General features: G+C 34.5%; 1 long non-coding RNA gene across 1 annotated transcript; it reads left to right on the forward strand.

Annotated features, from left to right (window-relative positions):
* Positions 1–3,731: 3,731 nt before the first annotated feature.
* On the forward strand, positions 3,732–10,474 carry LOC131819656 (uncharacterized). The gene is made up of 2 exons (XR_009349273.1): positions 3,732–3,980; positions 10,404–10,474. It is a non-coding gene; the product is annotated as an uncharacterized LOC131819656 (long non-coding RNA).
* Positions 10,475–18,958: the final 8,484 nt, after the last annotated feature.

The raw sequence follows: 18,958 nt of genomic DNA on the forward strand, positions 1-18,958 counted from the left end.
TTTGAAGTGTCAGTGTCTTAATCTGTGATAGTAAGGGGACAAAAATTCAAAAGGTTATTGTGAGGATTAAATTGCATTATCTATGTGAAGAATTTATAATAGTCCATTGAAATGTAATTGGGAAGAGCTCAAAAAAGGTTAGTTTTAATTATTTTGGGCCCCCCCCCAAAAGTATCCCCTTGAGTTTCGGAGCCAAAGCAACCATTTAGATCATTTAATCCACTACTATAATTCTTCAGAGGAGGAAAACAAGTTTGCAAAGGACACAAGGCCTGGATGCACTCAGTCTCCTGACGTGGTACCTCTACTTTGTTTTCTGCTTTATCTATTACACCCTGCACTTAGTTGAGTGATCATAAAGTTGATTCTATTTGAAAGATTATATTCTATTTTTAGTGACAATCACAACCTAAGATATATTAAACGGTCATTTTCATACTGAACATGATAATAGAAACATATAAAAAACACTTAACTAGATCCTAAATATGCAAATCCATGATCATTCCTCTTTCTCTATATCCAAGAGGAAGAGAAACTCAAAGGACACCCAGGGCAAATAGATGCAAATTTATTACGACCAAACTTCAGAGTTAATCCCCCACCCTCTCTTTACGTAGAAATGTTTCCAAAACTCTAGTTTTAGATTCAAGAATCTTTAAATTTTAAATATATTTTCTTTTGATAATAATCTAAGAATTAATGTAAATGTGTTTTCGGTCAATCTGATATCTTCCTTATAACAGAGCAAAGCTTCCATTTACAATTTGTGTATCTGGTGCACAGAAAAAAGTTGGTTCCGTGAGATTACATCAAGTGACTTTGTTAATGCATATGTGTTGGTAATATGTTTAATTTTAATGCGTCTGAAGTAAAATTCAAATTATTGAAAATAGCAAGTAATCATCCATCTATCATCATGTGTATGTTGTTTGTTTAAGATTAAAATATTATATTATGTTTGCATATTAATGGGCATAATTCTTTAATAGGAAATATTTGATGATGCAAGAAAGAGGTAGTATATTTATAGGAGCCAAAGTCCTTAAATAGAAGAAAATGAATGGGATCAAACACATGAGTATAGTGCCCTCAAAAAGAGTCAAGCTCCTGGATACCCTGTAGCAGGAAGAAGACAGATGATATAGATACACATGTTTATGGCTGGTCAATTTGGTGGTAGAAAGATAAATATATTTTCTTCTCAGCGCTTGCTTATTATCAGTGAAATAAAAAACAAAGTCATCAGCTCCGTAAGAGTGAATTGACTGAGAAATACAGTAGGTTTTGCCGGGGAGTGCTGAGAACACATTTGGAAATTTATCCTGATCCACAGAAACGTTCCTATAATAAATGGAAGTACTCATTGAAGGAAACGAGAGAATATGGATAAAAATGGAAATGGCCTGTTGGCACTAACATATACAATGTTGGGATAAATAATTTTCATATTTTTATATAATAATGTCATAAAGAATGGCTGCAGAACAGCAAAAACACCCAGAATGACACTAGCCCTGCAAAGGTTGTCTGTTGCAAGTTGATGATGTACTTGAGAAAAATGGGGATGGTAAAGTAATCCATGAAATGGCTCAGACAGCTGACAAGTATAGGAAGTGGCAGAAACGCCAAACCAGAAAATACAGATAAATGCTTCTAGACATATACTGGAGGCATAAAAGCAAATTCAATGTTTGAAATAGTTGGCAGCAAGTGAAGATCTTGATGTAATTGATACCTGTGACATTTACTCTATTTCAGAAAAGAGAAGAAAAAAAAAACGTGTTAAGCATTTATTAGGAGAGAAATAAAGAGTCGTTCTAAAGAAAATTTTACAAACAATAAAGAATAGCAAGATGGGAGTGAACATTTGGACACCCGTAGTTTCTACTTACCATGTGGTTCGTGAGAAAAATATTCTCCAAATAAATATAAAGCTGGGATCACTGGGGCCATTTCATCTTTATGGTACCAAATTTATGCTCAAGAATGACAAGGAAATAGCAGAGTTTATAAACTCTGTTTTGGTATTTATTGAAAAGAATTTACAGATCACTCCAATCTCAAATAATCTTTTAACAGACAAGAAGTTAAGGAAAATGGATAGAGACACTGGTTCTTTAACAGTTGACGAACTAGATATAAGTAAAGCATAAAAACTGCATCTCCACCTAAAATTTTGGAAAAACCATAAGTAAATGTTGTTTAAAACAAGATTGACTTTCAAAAAAAAAAGAAAAAAACAGGATTGATATTCATAACTTTGATCGTATAAGTAACAGTTTTCAAAGAAACAGAGGCTTGCCAAGATTTGCCCCAACTCTCAGAAAGCTTCCAGAAAAAGCGACAGATCACATGCAATTAAATCAAGTTTTATCTCTATGTCAAGGAAGTTACAGACATAGTGTTATTGTCAGAAATGCAATCTATTGAGATCAAGGGGACATTAGTTCTCACTAATCTATCAGAGTTCTTTGGGAAGGACAAATAAACGTTTGAAAAAAGGGAAACTTGCTGAAAGTCATTTTTGGCAGGAAAAATTTTCAAGATGTTATTAAGCCTATAATAGAATAGATTATATAATTGAATCAAATTTTGTTGCCAAGGCAAGAAAGAGATTTTTAAAAAATACTCTGTGAAATATCCAGTTGAACCCAGAATTCTAATTTACCTTAACTCCAGCACATTTTAGCTCCCAAAGGAAATTATCAATAAAGTAAAAAATCAGGACTCAGCACTTGAAAATGTCACCCATATCCCCTCTCTACAAAAAGAAAATAATGAGAAATAACTATAATATATAGTGCATTTGGGTCCCAAATTTGTCCTTTGCTGGAGAACACAAGGAAGCAAGTAGAGATTTTTGATTCTTATAATTTGAAAACATAAGAGCTGGAGTTGAGAGAGGGCTCTAATGCAAATTGGATGCCCTCTTCTTGGCTCATTCTCCCTGCTGAAATTCCACAGCAGTGTGCTGGACAGACAAGTTCTCTACAACCTCAACAAGTGGAAGGACAGCAGAGCAATAAATGTGAGGACAGTCAACTTGTGTCTGACATGAGAGTGAAAAAAACATCAGCAAGGAGACCAGATATCATCGTGCCATACATTTGTAAAAAAAGGACAGTCCAGATGGAAAACAAGTAGACATATTTTGTCTTTCAGGTAAAAATTTATCAAACATGAAGTCCCTTGGAATTACACACCCAGACAATGTTCTCATCCCGATGCATTCTGGCTCTAGGATCTCTCAATAACGACTAGTATATAAGCTTACATAGACTAGTCCTTCAGAGAATATTAATAGTAATAATAATTTTTAAAAAACTTGCATAAACATGCATTGAAAACACACACACACACGCACACACACAGAAACTGCATAAATGACAGTATCTTATCCTTATTCAAGAGAGATCACACAAGGGGAAGCAGGTTTGGGTGCAATGTCAGTGGAGTTAGTTCTGCATGGACTGAGTTTCAAGTGCCTTGGAAACACTGGAGGAAAGTTTTCAGTTGGTACATATGGTAAGCTACCTCTGAAACGGCCCAGGGCTTCACTTCCTGGTATTTTCAGGGCCTTCAGCAATCCCCTCACTGGAGGGGAACTGGACCAAATGACTCACTTCTAATGAAGAGAATATGGCAAAAGTGACGAGTTGACATTTCTAAGATTAGAAATGCCTGGCTTCTTGCCCGCCCTCCTTTCACTCCTCCACTCTGAGGGAAGCCAGCTGCCAAATAGTGAGCTGCCCAGTGGAGAGGCTTATGGGGCAAGAAACTGAGAGAGGCCTCAAACCAACAGCTTGCAAGGAAGTGAACCATACAAATAACCATGACAGCACTCTTGCAAACAAATCCTCCTCCTTTAGATGAGACCATCGCCAAGGCTTACACCTGGATCGCAACCCTGTGAGACACCCTGGACCACAAGACCCAGCAATGCTGGGCCCAGATTCCTGACCTACAGAAAATATGAGGTAAAATATATCTGCCGTTCTATGCTGTTAAGTTTGGATGTAATATGTTACAAACAGTAGATAAGTAATATAGTAAAGTAATTAGATATGGCAGTTTGGAGCTGAAGATAGAGCATGATTTAAAATCTTTTTTTTTTTTTAAAGTTTTTTATTTATTTATTTGACAGAGAGAGATCACAGGTAGGCAGAGAGGCAGGCAGAGAGTGAGAGGAAGAAGCAAGCTCCCCGCTGAGCAGAGAGCCCGATGTGGGACTCGATCCCAGGACCCTGAGATCATGACCTGAGCCGAAGGCAGCGGCTTAACCCACTGAGCCACCCAGGCGCCCGAGCATGATTTAAAATCTTGATTGGAATTTTAAGAATATCAGTATGTAGTCAAAGCCATGGTTAACAATGGAATAACCCAGGAACAAACTCAAGAGTGGGAAGAGAACCAATGACAGAAATTTCCTTGCTAAAGCTTGTCAACACACCTCCTAATTGACTCAAAAAAGGTCTTTGACTTTCTGTGAGATTTTCTTGTTTTAAAACCAATTTGCCCCATATGTGAATACTGTGATAAATCATCTCATTCAAATTCCACATGATTAGTGACTTTCTGTTTTCTCGAGGGCAAACTTTAAGAAAAAAATTTCATATGTGTGTCAAGAACACAAATATCATCCTGGCTGTTTTTTCTTAGAGCCAATTATAAAATACAAAATTATTAACTTACTGACATATATTTATTCTAGGTCAGAGTGCTCACCAAAAATTTCTTTCAGTTAGCTCTAGTCAAGGCTGCTTTCTGAGAAAAGGCAAATGTCAGTCACAGCCAGCTAAACAGAATTTCTAGTTTTATTTTGTGGTTTTAGACCATATATTACATTGTTTAGGGAAAACAATGAAGATTAGCTGGGGAAACCATTACAGTTAAAAGTAAATCATTTAACTTTTCCTCAATAGTAATAGGAAAAATAAACCTTCTACTGCGATGAGACTTTATCAGCATCTCCATGCCAGCACCAGCAGCCCATGCCTGCTTAAGCCTGCCATAACTATTGCCATTTAACTTCCAAAAATAGCATAGAAATGATCTGTATGTGATAGACAAAAGCCATTTGTATAATGTATTTGTCACTACCATGTCAACAAACTGATTATATTGTGATCATAATTTGAGGAAAATCGTAAGCCATGCTAAACATCTAAATGTTTGTTGCAAAAACTTATTTTTTCCAAATTTGTTGTTTTTTCTAGATTATGAAATAGACTGATATGATGTACTTTCAACATGTTCACATCTGCAATGAATACCTCTGTTCTACACAATTTACCAAGATTTATAGAAATTGATATTTCCCAGGAGTTTCTATTTTGATTCCTACCCATTGTCTAATGCTTCAGGTGATCATGTAAATAGAATATAAAGGAAGTGCAGAGCCAAACCTCATCTTATTCAGATGTTATCCTATCCTTTCTCCTGTGAACCAATACATAAATAAGTCAGAGTTCTGTGTTTTCTCATCAAATACCATTTTCACTCTTCATAGCAACCCCCAAAAGTTCTGCACATTTCTCAATGTTGAATTTAAAACTTGGTGCTTTCAATGTCTCTAGCTGGCATTTAGAAACCTCAAACTGTGCTATGAACTGCAATGTAAAAATCTCTCTCATATAAAATGTAAAATGCCAAAGTGATATTTACAGAACTGTAAATATCTTCCTCATTGAATTTAGAGCTGTTATATGTAAGGGCAAGAAGTTGACTCCTTAGTAGTACTGAGAAAAATTAAAACAAAGTCTAATAGGTAAATTTTCAGTGACAGATCAATCTCACCACTGCAAATGTCTCTGTGGTAAAAAGACAGATAAGAAACAAGTGTCATGTCAAGACCTAAGATTTTGCTTTTGGTATATGGAAACTTGGGAGATTTACCAGAATTTACCAGAATTTTGTCAAAGTGGAATTCAGAATACCAGTGGCTATTAGACATTCTGGTCCTCTTTATCTGTAAATGAAATTAATGCTACCACCCATACTCTCAAGAAGATACGATGCCTGTTCCATGGGAGTTCTCATTAAGTGTTCTTTTCTCCATCATCACTTAACACCATTGATACCAGATAAGACATGTCCACACAAAACAAATTAAGTAGACTGTATTATATTTCATAAAGGACATGTTAGAAAGGAGATAATGGTGTCAGATACTGTACTTCAGTCGGACTAGGTCATGGAGAAAGGCATCGAGACAGGGAGTAGAATTCAAAATCATGTGACATTTTTAAAAGAACAAGGTATGTTTAAGAAATAAGAATAGTTCAGCTTACCAACAGAGTAGTCTACTTTTTAAAAAAAAGAAAAAAAAAAAAAAGGGACGCCTGGGTGGCTCAGTTGGTTGGATGACTGCCTTCGGCTCAGATCATGATCCTGGAATCCTGGGATCGAGTCCCGGGATCAAGTCCTGGGATCGAGTCCCGCATCGGGCTCCCAGCTCCACGGGGAGTCTGCTTCTCTCTCTGACCTTCTCCTCGCTCATGTTCTCTCTCACTGTCTCTCTCTCAAATAAATAAATAAAATCTTTAAAAAAACAAAAAAAGAAAGGAAGAAAGAAAGAAAAAGAAACTTATGGAAGACTAGCCTGAAAGGGAGAGTAGCCTGCATGGAATTATGAATGATCTTGACCATTAAGAAGAGGCCTCTTAAAATATTGATCTAAAGTTAGCAAGTAACAGAACTTGATAGTTCTAGTAGATTGCTTTTGTTGTTTTGTAATTTTATCTGAATGATTAGAGATTGACTTTAGGAAAATCCATCTGGAAGTTTTCTATAGAGGCCAGCAGGTAAGGGAAATCAGTCAAGAGCTGCCGAGGATACCCTAGGTAATGATGTTATGAGCCCAAACAGATAGGACTAAAAAGTGGAGGAGAAGTAGGAAATGCAATGGGGCAGCTATAAAGGAGGGTTCACAACTGGCTGAATATTAGCCTTAAAGAAGAACAAGTAAAAAACATTTCTTAGGCTTCAAATTCAAGTTGTTTGGAAAATAACAGTATCCTAACCAGAAGAAGGAGTCATTTATAAGGAAAGATAAGTAGTTTAGGTTCTGATATAATGAATTTGAAGTCTGAAGACATTAAGATGATTCTATTCAGTAGGTATTTGAAAATAAAATTAAACCTAATTACAAGGAGGGCCCTCAAGACCAGAGATCGAAATTTAATAATCAATAAAGATGAACCTGAAGACATTGATGTAGATGAGATCACAAGACAGAAGTGAAAGGATTAAGGGCTGGGATTTTAGGAAATGTCTATCATTAGCAGGCAAAGAAAAGTTATTTGAAGAGTTTCTGGGAGCCAGAATATAATCTCATATTATGAGATAACACTGCATAACACTGAAGAAATGAGAGAGATTAGGGTTCCTGTCCTGCTGTTTCTTGATCTGGATCACAGCAATAGTAATGCTACATACACACAAATTTGTATGAGATTGAATCCAGTAACTCAAGATAAGCATTTAGTGGCACAGTTAATATTCAATAAATGTATTAACAAAGCAATAATTAAAGAATAAATTTTCAAAAATAAAAATACAAAACTAGTAAGTGTCGTTACAGTCCCCATTTTACAGACTTGAAAAAGAAGGCAGCAATGCTCAAAAAGCCACAAAGGGTCCCTCCAGGCTCTAACCCAGATCTGTCTTGCTCCAGAATACTTTTTTACCTGTACTAATTGTTCTTCAGTGAAAAATTTGGATTCAAATTCCTTGGAAAATGATTCTTAATTAAATCTATTGAAGAATGTATATTCCAGCTTGCTTTCTGAAACTTCCATTTTTGTTTACACAAACTGAATTTTACTCAGAAGTCTGTAAACAGAAACTTAAATTAGTATTTATAGTCAAACATAAGAGTTTGTATTATTAATACATATACTTGGCTTCTAGCGCTCACACATTTTGCCTCTAAATGTTGCTAAGACAGCTTAAATTTGTTTGATTATACTGTTCCAGGAGTTACAGGAAAGCACTAGAAATTGTGTTGCTTCAAGTTTGTGAAACATTTCTATTCAGGACTTCCATTTTGAGATTAAATTGGGAAGTGAATTAACTAAATTAATACCATTAAGTCTCCGGTGATTAGATACCTGCTTTGCTGAAATATAAAAGTTTTCTCAGCAAAGGCTACTACATCAACCTCCAAGAGTAAAGAATAAAGAACACCCAAATGAATAAGGCCCTTTTATCATGTTGTCTAGTGACCACTTAAGCTAACATAGGCCTGAGTAGAAAACCAAAGATAAATATATGTAAATCAACACACAGTCATATTTATACACCAATATATTGATTAAACCTCTATTATGATATTCTTTAAAAGAGAAAAATATCTTTTTCAAAATCTAATAAATACCAGCCAATATGTTCTTCATAAGAAACACACCAAGGTCATTAAGTAAAAGTACAGAAAAAGATGTATATATATATATATATATATATATATATATATATATGCAAACACTAGTCAGAAAGAAGTTGATATAGCTCTATTAATATCAAATAAAAGAGAGTTTAAGGTAAAAAATGCTTCAGGAGATATTGATCACTATATGAAAATAAAACTTTCAAATCAGTAGGACTATAATTCTAAATGTGTATGTTTTTAATAACACGGCTTCCAAAATTAAAAAATCAACCATTATAAGAAGAGATTTAAATATGCTGCTCCCAGTGGCTGAAAGATGAGGCAAACAAAAAGAAAATCAGCAATAACTATAAAGTAATGTTATTTGCATGAAAATGTATAGATTTCGCAACCACAATGATGGGTAAAAAGCAAGTCACACAGAATGTGGACTAGTGACTGCATAGGGCTGGGGGCTCTGAGGAGGTACAAGGAGTTCCTGCTTGTGGGTACAGGTTTCTTGGGGGAGTAATTAAAATGTTGTAAAATTAGATTGTGTTCATGGTTGCACAATTCCAACCCCACTAAAAATCATTGAATTGTATAATTTAAATAGATGAATTTCATAGTATGGAAATTATATCATAATAAAGTCATTTTTTAAGTCACTGAAGATTGCTCATAGGGTGATATCATTTCTACACATTTAAAAAATATATTATTTATGGCAATAAATACATACACAAAATGATGCTAAGCATTAAATCAAAATTGTGCTACCTCGTCCTCCAGCTATAAGCCTGCAGAGTGGAGATGGGGACACAGGAAGCTGCAGGAGTAACGTTCTATTTTGGGGGTTGAGTGCTCACATAATTTTATTATGATTATTTAAAACTTTATATGTGGTTATATTATGTCCTTCTGTGTCTGTACACTATAATCTTAAAAAATAACTGGTTTCATATCATTTCCAGTAGTTTTTCTACTTGAGATGAAATATGATGGATGTTGATATTTTCATCACACACATTACCTGACTATCCTCACAACTAATTGAACTGAGGACTCAAGCATCAGTCCATTTTACAAACGAGGAAACAAAATAAAAACTCACTTTGATTGATTGATTTTTTAGAGTCATTAAATGAACCTGTAAATTCTTGCTGGCGTCAAAACTAGCACTCATGTCTTTTGACTTTAGTTCAATACATTTTCAAATACAGCTGACATTATGTTGGTGTTGTTTGCTTTTCTTTCATTTTCCTACCCAGAAAAACTCTGTAGAGATAGCAAAAATAATTACAGTGATAGTAACTACCACTCATTGAGTCATTACTCTGCACCAGGACCTCTGCTCTCATTATTGTATTTAATCCTTAACCAACCCTGTGATGATGGTCCTGGTTCCTGAATTTAAAAGTGAGGAAATGAAAAAAATAGAGAAATTTTTATTTACTCAAGATTATAAAAGAAGTAATTAGTAAAGATGTTATTCTAAAACCCAGGTTTTCATTGCATTAAAAACAAAATTTTTAATCACTTTAATGTATCATCTGTTAAAATTCAATGTTGAAGTCTTTACTACAACTTAAAAGGGGGCAGAGAAGTTGCATGATTTCTTTAAAGAATACATGATATGGGGTGCCTGGGTGGCTAAGTGGGTTAAAGCCTTTGCCTTCAGCTCAGGTCATGATTCCAGGGTCCTGGGATCGAGCCCCACATCCGGCTTTCTGCTCAGCAGGGAGCCTGCTTCCCCTCCTCAATCTCTGCCTACCTCTCTGTCTACTTGTGATCTCTGTCTGTTAAATAAATAAATAAAATCTTTAAAAAAAAATACATGATATGCACATAGTTGATAATACATAATGATAATAGAGGAATTGTTATACTAGAATCTGAAAGTTTTAACTGTATTCTGTTTACCTGTTTTTAAGTGAATAATTTAGGCCTTAAATAGAACACTGCCTATAGTCATACCTGATACAAATAAGTGCAGTTCCTAATGTTGAATTTTATGTATCTTTTTTAACAGATCAACTTCCTAAACGTCCGTCATAGTCATGTCATCTCCAATGTCTGGAATAAATTAATGCTTCAGTTTGAGGTTTAAAGTGATTAATTTTTAAGTTGTAGATTAATTATTGTCCTCAAAGACGAGTCATGAGTTAAAGCCTATGGGAGTGGACAAAGGACAGATGACAGCTTCCAAGATGAGATGAAACCATTGGCTGAAGATCGCAAGTGTGAAGCAAGGAGACCTTGAGGGGTTAAGCAGAGGAGACCTCTGCTTAAGCCACAGAATTTGTAAAACACATTTAAAAAAATAATGTGTTTGATTTTGAGCCGTGAAAGCATTCTTTTTGATGTATAGGTTATTTGGATATAATAGGCAACTTCTCCTTAGGGTTTACTATCAATGAAAGAATGTATTACCTGTTACTTCCAAGGTGGAGGCACTATTATCCTTGTCATATGCCTGAGTATCAAGTCCAAACTCAGGCAAATTTTACTTGAATATTTGAGACTTTTTTTTTTAAGATTTTATTTATTTATTTGACAGACAGAACACAAGTAGGCAGAGAGGCAGGCAGAGAGAGAGGAGGAAGCAGGCTCCCCACTGAGCAGAAAGCCCCATGCAGGGCTTGATCCAGGACCCTGTAAATCAGTGATTTACAACTGTAATGAGAGATATTGATGAAAGGGAAAATTCCATTTTCAAGTAATGTGTGTTCCATGCCCCTTAAGTTCCTGCACAAGGAATTTGACTGCTGCATCCACCTTGAAAATAGAGCGACACACGACAGTCTGCTACACATGTGAGTGGTGTTTTATCAACAAAATATTAAAAAAAAAATACTTCACAATTATTCTGTGAAGATTTTAAGATGGCTTCAAAATAGTCAGGCTCATTTAACCATTTGACTTACTCAAACAAGGAAGAAAATATATGACTACACAAAAATTCAAGGGAAACAAAAGCTCAAATATTGTGTGTGTTTTTAAAGATATTCATTCATTCATTCATTCATTCATTTATTCATATTATTTTTCTTAGAGAGACTGCACACACACAAATGGTCCTGGGAAGAGAGGCAAATGGAGAGGGACAGGGAGAGAATCCCAAACAGACTCCACACTGAGTGCGGGGCCCAGCTCAGGGATCCATCTCACAACTCTGAGATCGTGACTCAAGGTTGGAAATCAAGAGTTGACACTTAACTGACTGAGTCACCCAGACACCCTATCAAATATTGTTTGTTTGTTTGTTTGTTTTTAATAAAAACTGTTGGAAATATCATTACATTCTATTCCAGTGGCCTATTACATAAATAAAGATGCTAAATTTTCCTTTGGATTTTATTTCATTAAGCTCTGCATCACACCAAAAAACAATGACTTTGGTAAAATGGCTGGAAAGTATGGGTGTTTGCTTTGTCTAATGTGTGTGCTCAGCTTTGTATTATTGTTTTCTAATATATTTAACCTAGTATGATCTTCTTATTAATTAATGCATCTTAATTCTATTTGATTAGCCCAGAATATGAAATGTAGACATATCAGAGGATTCATGATGAATAGGTATTAATCTTGGAGTTAGTACACAATAAGAAAGGGGATAATATATTAAAGTTTGAAAATAGAAATTATATTATGTTATTTTAAATATTTTAACATAAGATAAACATTTTTATGGAAAATAATTCTGGGACTGCAAAAATGTAGGAGCCGGAGAGCTCTGGCATGAAGTCTTACTTCACAACAAACATGTGGGAATGCCTAAAACAGAAAGCACTGTAACACAACAAGATTTTACTAATCAGGCCATACTCTCTGCCAGGATGTTTTGCCTGAGGAATGGAGAAGAAACTCAGTTATGCAGAAAAACTCCAGAATTATATTTTGGCCAATACACACACACACACACACACACACACACACACATATATATATATTTAAGCATATTTAAGTATTTAAATATATTTAAGATATTTAACTATCAGGGAATCCTGTGTGTTTTTTGTTGCAAAAGGCCTCCATAATGTGGAATAAAGAGAATAAAAACCTTCTGTACTGATTCGCGTTATCTTCAGAGACCACATGGCACAGAAAGCTTGAACTGAGGAGGACAGATTCAGAAGCAAGCAACTATGGCAGACGCAAGCAACTATGATGTGATGACAGCTATGAATTCCAGTTTTCATAACTTTAGGAGTAGTCTTTGAATTCTTTGGCACAGGCAAAAGGACCTTGAGGGCTCCTGGTGAATCCTTAAAATTATCTACTCTACTTAATTTAAGGTCGATATCAAAACGAATATAATTATACTTGAGGTTTTCAAGTTTGTGACTCATGGAGCAAACTGACCAATTGAAATAGAGACCCTAGAGGAAGAAATAGATTCCAGTAAATATATACCAAGTGTATTGCAAAGTGAGCTTTGGAATTGTGAAAATTGCAAATAAGTCATATGCTCCCTTGAAAAAAATGGGTTGGCAAAAGCGGACTGGAAGACTGGAATGAAAGGGACCTCAAAAGACACCTAGCAGTAGTAATGTCATGGGAATGTGAAAAAAATAAAACCCTCTGGAAAAGAGAAAGAGTTAAATTCAAAAAGAAAAAGAGTTTGGAAAAAAGAATTGATGTTTGGCAAATAAAAGGGAAAAATCAAATCAAGTCCAAGAAAAGATTTTTAAAAAGATTATGAAGTCTTAAAAATAATATCTAGTAAACACTGAAGTATCTCTTTACACTAAAGGTGACCTGTAATGTCTTTGGGTCCCAGGCAAACACCACATACTGCAATGATGAGTTTATTGCAAGATTTTCAGTGTAAGCTTGGTAACTCAGGATTATGGAAGCAATGAGTTCCAACTTGCTCACAGATTTTTTTTATGGGATAAATATGGAAGGTACTGGGCTTTTTTTTTTTTTTTTTTTTTTTTTAAGGTAATGGGCGGCCTAGGCATCTTTTTGTATCAGGGTAGCTAAGTCAGGAAAATAAAGGTGTTCAAAGATGGCTTGAACAGACTTCGCATTTGGGGATTGGCTTGTGTCCTCTTCCGACTTTTTAGAAAACCTATACATTACTGTAAGTTTGGATTAAATTTCCTTTATGTGTCTGCGTTGACTAGCTCCATTTTGTCACTGGTGTAAGAAAATTTATTTTAGTTTGGGTCTACAGATTGATTCTGGAATGTGAAATAAACAACAATAACAACAACAAAGAGGAAATTGAAATCAATGGCCACTGCCAAGATGCAAACCCATTGCCAGAGAGATGGTGACAGGAGGAGGAAGTAAAACCATAAGGGAATCTAACCCTTCTGCTTTTCTTGCTTTCCAGTCTTCCTCTAGTTCCCCCAGTTGGAAGACACTAACAGGGAACCAGCTGGAAAGAAGTAATTGGGTTTGCCAAGTCCTACTCCCAGTATAACACTGTAGTGTAGACCAGGGTGTTTTTGAAACAGAGAACCAAAAACTTAGTAACCTACATAGTATTTGCCCTCTGGCTACTCCATATCTATCTTCTGCATAGATTTGAACTCCCATGCAACAATAACAATCCTCTTTTGGCCTGCAAAATACATCTCTTTCTTAAACAAAATCTCACTTTCCTCTAAATGGTGAGACATATATGCGAACAGTCATTGTTTCTCTATGTATGTACTATGGTGTGCTCTGTGACAATTATAATATCCATTTCTGGGAACTATGAATACCTCCTTGAAAACCAGTCACATTTCTACCTGAATATTCTCTATCTTAAAGACTAGGCTGCAAAATTAAACACCAACCAACTTTATATAAAACAATAAAGTGACAACCACACATAAAAATTGAGGGATAATATGCCTAGAGTTTAAATCCCTCATTTCAGTAATTAGGCTACAGTTATCCTTCTTTCACTATCCATTGTATATTACCTTTGTTCCAAGCCAAAATCTGAATACTCAGTATTTCTACCTCTTTTTTTCCCTTCACGTAATTTTTCATTGATTTTACTATTTGATATGGAAATAATAAAAGATATTTCAGGGAATTCACAGGGTTCCTGACATAGTCCACCATGCCCTCTTTAAAAAAGAATATCAATTTCTTCTTGATCATTACCACATCCACATCCATTAGAGTGACAGCCATCCAAGTTTTCTTTTCCTTTGTTTCAAAGCCATGAAAAGTCCAGAATAGATACATAATAGTCAATTCAATAGACCTCTCCTTATGGCCCCTGGTGGAGGCATCCCTCTTTTGGAAACTAAGAGCTCCAAGTTGCAGGGAATAAAAGTAAAGAAATTCTGAGTGGGTTGTAAGATTTAATAATGAGAAGAGCCATTTTCATATATACCTTTGATTCCAAGATTCATTATTCTCGATAGAGGAGTAAATAGCATAATAAATCACTGGTTCAAGCATAAACTGAACCCTCTAGGATAGAACTTCATCGTTTCAGGGTACTGTCTCCCAATTGCTACAATCAAGTACTATTGAGAAAGCAACTAAATAACCAACAAATATATGGGGTATAAATTCACTTTATTGACATTTTATATTTAATATACATTTTTGCAAAATATATTTGACTTTGAACTCTTTAAATGCAATTATGCTTTATTTTTTAAACCCGTAGATCATTGTGATTTGATTACACATCAGGATCATGATAGAAATAGAGGATATGTAGATAGAGCTCAGCAAATAAAGATGTTAAAAAGAGAAAAACAGGAAATTTTCAGAGTTAGGTAGCTTAAATTTTTTTTAAATGCTAACAATAAAAATGAATATACTACTGTCAAATATGATGTATGAAATCCACAAATTGAATATTACTAAATATTTAAAGATGGCTTAGTTACTAATCAAAATAATAAAAATAAGCATTATTAAATTATAAAAACTTATTACTAATCACTAACTTTCAATTTGAATAGGTAAAATGAAATCAGATATATTATTTATTGGATGATGTAATTAATGGTTAAAACAATGAGAAAGAAAAAGAGAATTACTCATACCAAATTTATGATTCAGAACCTACAAATGCAGCTCTGGATTGCCAGTTAGAATATGAAAAAAAATTATAATGAAGATGGTAATTAGGCAAGAAAAAAACCAAAGCTGGTTTTTTTTTTTTTTTAATCATTTGCTATGGTGATTGGATGATAATTCTGGAAAAGAGTAATCACATTCATTCTGAGAACATGATAATATTTCTAACAAAACATAGTCCTTTTTGAATTTATTATCACAATTTTCCTTTTTCTTATGTTAGCAGAGCACTTTTTAAAAATTTTTTATTATGTTACATTGGTCATCCCACAGTACATCATTATTTTTGTTGTAGTGTTCCATGATTCATTGTTTGTGTATAACACCCAGTGCTCCATGCAATATGTGCCCTCCTTAATACCCATCACTGGGCTACCCCATCCCTCCACCCCTCTAAGTTTGTTTCCTAGAATCCATAGTCTCTCATGGTTTGTCTTCCCTTCCCTTCCAACTACCCCCCCTTCATTTTTCCCTTCATTCTCCTAATGTCCTCCATGCTATTCCTTACGCTCTACAAATAAGTGAAATCATATGATAATTGACTTTCCCCACTTGACTTATTTCACATCTACTTCAGTCCCACCATGTTTATACAAAAGTTGGGTATTCATCCTATCTGATGGCTGAGTAATATTCCATTGTGTATATGGACCACATCTTTATCCATTCCTCTGTTGAAGGGCACAACAGATGAATGGCTCTGCACTGGCAGAGTACTTAGATTTAACTTTACAGAAAAATTATTTCAAGTGAAAAAAGAAACTGAAGAAATTAGATTTTAAACATTGGGGTAAAATACATATAACATAAAGTTTACCATTTTAGTGTATTTTGAAATGGATAGCTCATTGGCATTAAAAATGCTTACATTATTGTGCAACCATTATCACTATCCATCTCCAAAACTTTTTAATCACCCCAAACTGAAACTCTGCACCTAATAAACAATAGCCCCCATTTCTCTCTCTTTCCAGAGAAATAGATTTTCCTAGAATAAGAAGTTTAGAATAAATTCCAAGTCAAAATATTTTGTTTGTACTATAAACTTTTTCACAGTCATTTGGAAGATCATCTTTGGGATTCATCTATGATTAGAAACATTTAAATCGACATAAGATTATAACAGGAAATCTCACTTGCACAGAAATAGACGAATACAAGCAGTTACCAGAACCCAGGGGGAAAAAGGGTGAATAACCAGTAAGAAATCAATAGCATTCAACACAAACCAGTAATGGCTGATATAGAACATAGCAATGTTGTTCTTAAAAGATTAATAACGTTTCTACAAAATTTAGCTAAGCGCAATAATCCTTTTGTGGTGATAGCAGTACAGTATTTTTAGAAAACACTGGAAAACAACTAGCTTTAATAGAAATGATTGAGAAATACAGTAGAAGAATGACCAAATATGAAGAAAACTGAAAATATTAAAACAGATGATTATTATCTAGAAGAAATAATTCAGAATGTTATTATTAATAAAAAGGGCATGAAGATGAGAGAATGTATTATACCTAAAATAGAAAAGTAGTAGTACACAGTTCAATTGGTAAAGAAAAAAAAATGTTAAACTATTTGTATTTACCAATAGATAGTATAGTGCCAGATAAAAATATAGAAGTAAAAATTAAAGATATTCCCACTGGTTTTCTAACTGATGAAAGAGGATATGTTTTGGATGAAATAAACTGAGGAAACATCTTTTAGTTTTAGGCTTTGATTTTAACGATAATTGCACAACCATTCAAAAGAAAGGAACAATAAACCAGAATAGATACTGTCTCTATGCCAAACATGGTTTATAGTTGAAATTGTCACAGGGAAACACAGTCTTAATTGTGCCAATAGTAATAATCCTGTTTGGAACAATTCAAGATTATATATTTTTCCAGATCTGCCTAAAGGTGGAAGAACTTAATGAAACATGTATCTTATTTGATCTCACAGTGACTCTCAGACACATTAGGGAATGCTGACTAAATTTTATTACTACCATTAGAATTAATTCAGAAGAGATAAAATATATTAACAAAATAAAGGAAATATACTGAGAATCTCAAATCAAGATTAAATCATATTTTCTGATAGAAATGAAATTTTAATTTGAGTTGCATGCAGTTATTTAGTATGAACTACTAATAATGTAAATCAGTAGTAATAGCTTACATAAACTAATTTAAACTTGATTATTTTACTTTTTAAATTTTATTAAGATAAAGGCAAGAGCATAAATTTTTGGAATAAATATATAAAATATATGAAATTTGCCAAACTTCTTGCTTTTCCAGACTTTGCCAGCCTATCAACAACCACCAAATAATCAATAATAAGTAAAATGCAATTGTCTTTGTGATTTTACTAACTTCTCATGATTTTTTTAATAGCTCTACATTTGTTATCAATTTTGTCATTTTTGAATTTATGTTTGCCAAAGCTGAGGGAGAAACAGAAGCCACTCCAAAAATCTTCAGATAACATTGGAAAATAATTACAACAAATTTGCTAGAACCTCAGATTTCCTCCATCTCACTCACGACACTCTTTTATCACTCAGGGAACAGGTAGTGGACCAATGCCATTGGACCACATATAAAACACACAGGCCATTGAGTCTGATTTAAGGGCATGGAGCATTCTCACAGCTTACAGATTATTAAAAGCACTGAAGCCAGCAGATACACATGGAACGGCTGATGCTAGTCCCTTTCCAGAACTCCACCAGGAAGCAAACTCATTTGGCCCAGGAAAAGCCCAAGGCCAGGAGCAGGGAAACACTCAGAACACATCCCTAGAAGAATACTGCAGTAAGTAATTGATGGAGATAATTAAAATTTTAAATTACTAAGAAGTGTAAGAAAAAAAATGAAAGAAGCAATGTTACATTGCCATAGGTAAGGTTAATTTGATATAGTTCAGTCTGTGTAATGGTCACAGCTCCATAAAGAAGTGCAAAATGGGGTCACCATCCTCTCAGCTCTTACTAGAAATCAGGGAGTCTTTAACCCACAAGGCCATAAATTTGTCTCCTGAGGCCAGAATACATTGGCGAAATAAACACATACCTGGGCTTCTGGGCTTCACTTCTGTACTAGACCTCACATCCAGGTATCAACATCCATTCCTAAATGTTTCCCTAAATCATGTCCTAGAAAAATTTCATGTGTTTAATCTCTTTTGTAAAAGCTGTTTCTTCAGGTTAAAATAAACTCCCATTTAGAGTCTCAGTGGTTTGCCTAAGAAAGTATTAAGGAAATCAGCCAGTATTCAGAAACTGCAGAGTTAACAAAATAAAAAGAAGCTTTCTTTCTGAAACAGAGAGTTCCACTGTTAAATTTGTGAAAGCCCTTGTCCTATGAGCGTGTGGTTTGTAACAATTATGTGTTCTGACTGGCCCTCCAAGTGCTCACCCATGTTTATTCTCCATTTCTCCCTTTTGCTAGGACCAAGGATATATATTCAACAATGAAATAGTCCAAATGCTAGTAAAAAAGCACACAACTTGAGGATGCTTGGTATTCAGATTTGCTGGAGAAATAT

The sequence above is a fragment of the Mustela lutreola genome, chromosome 1, assembly GCF_030435805.1.
Source record: "Mustela lutreola isolate mMusLut2 chromosome 1, mMusLut2.pri, whole genome shotgun sequence".
Taxonomy (NCBI): domain Eukaryota; kingdom Metazoa; phylum Chordata; class Mammalia; order Carnivora; family Mustelidae; genus Mustela; species Mustela lutreola.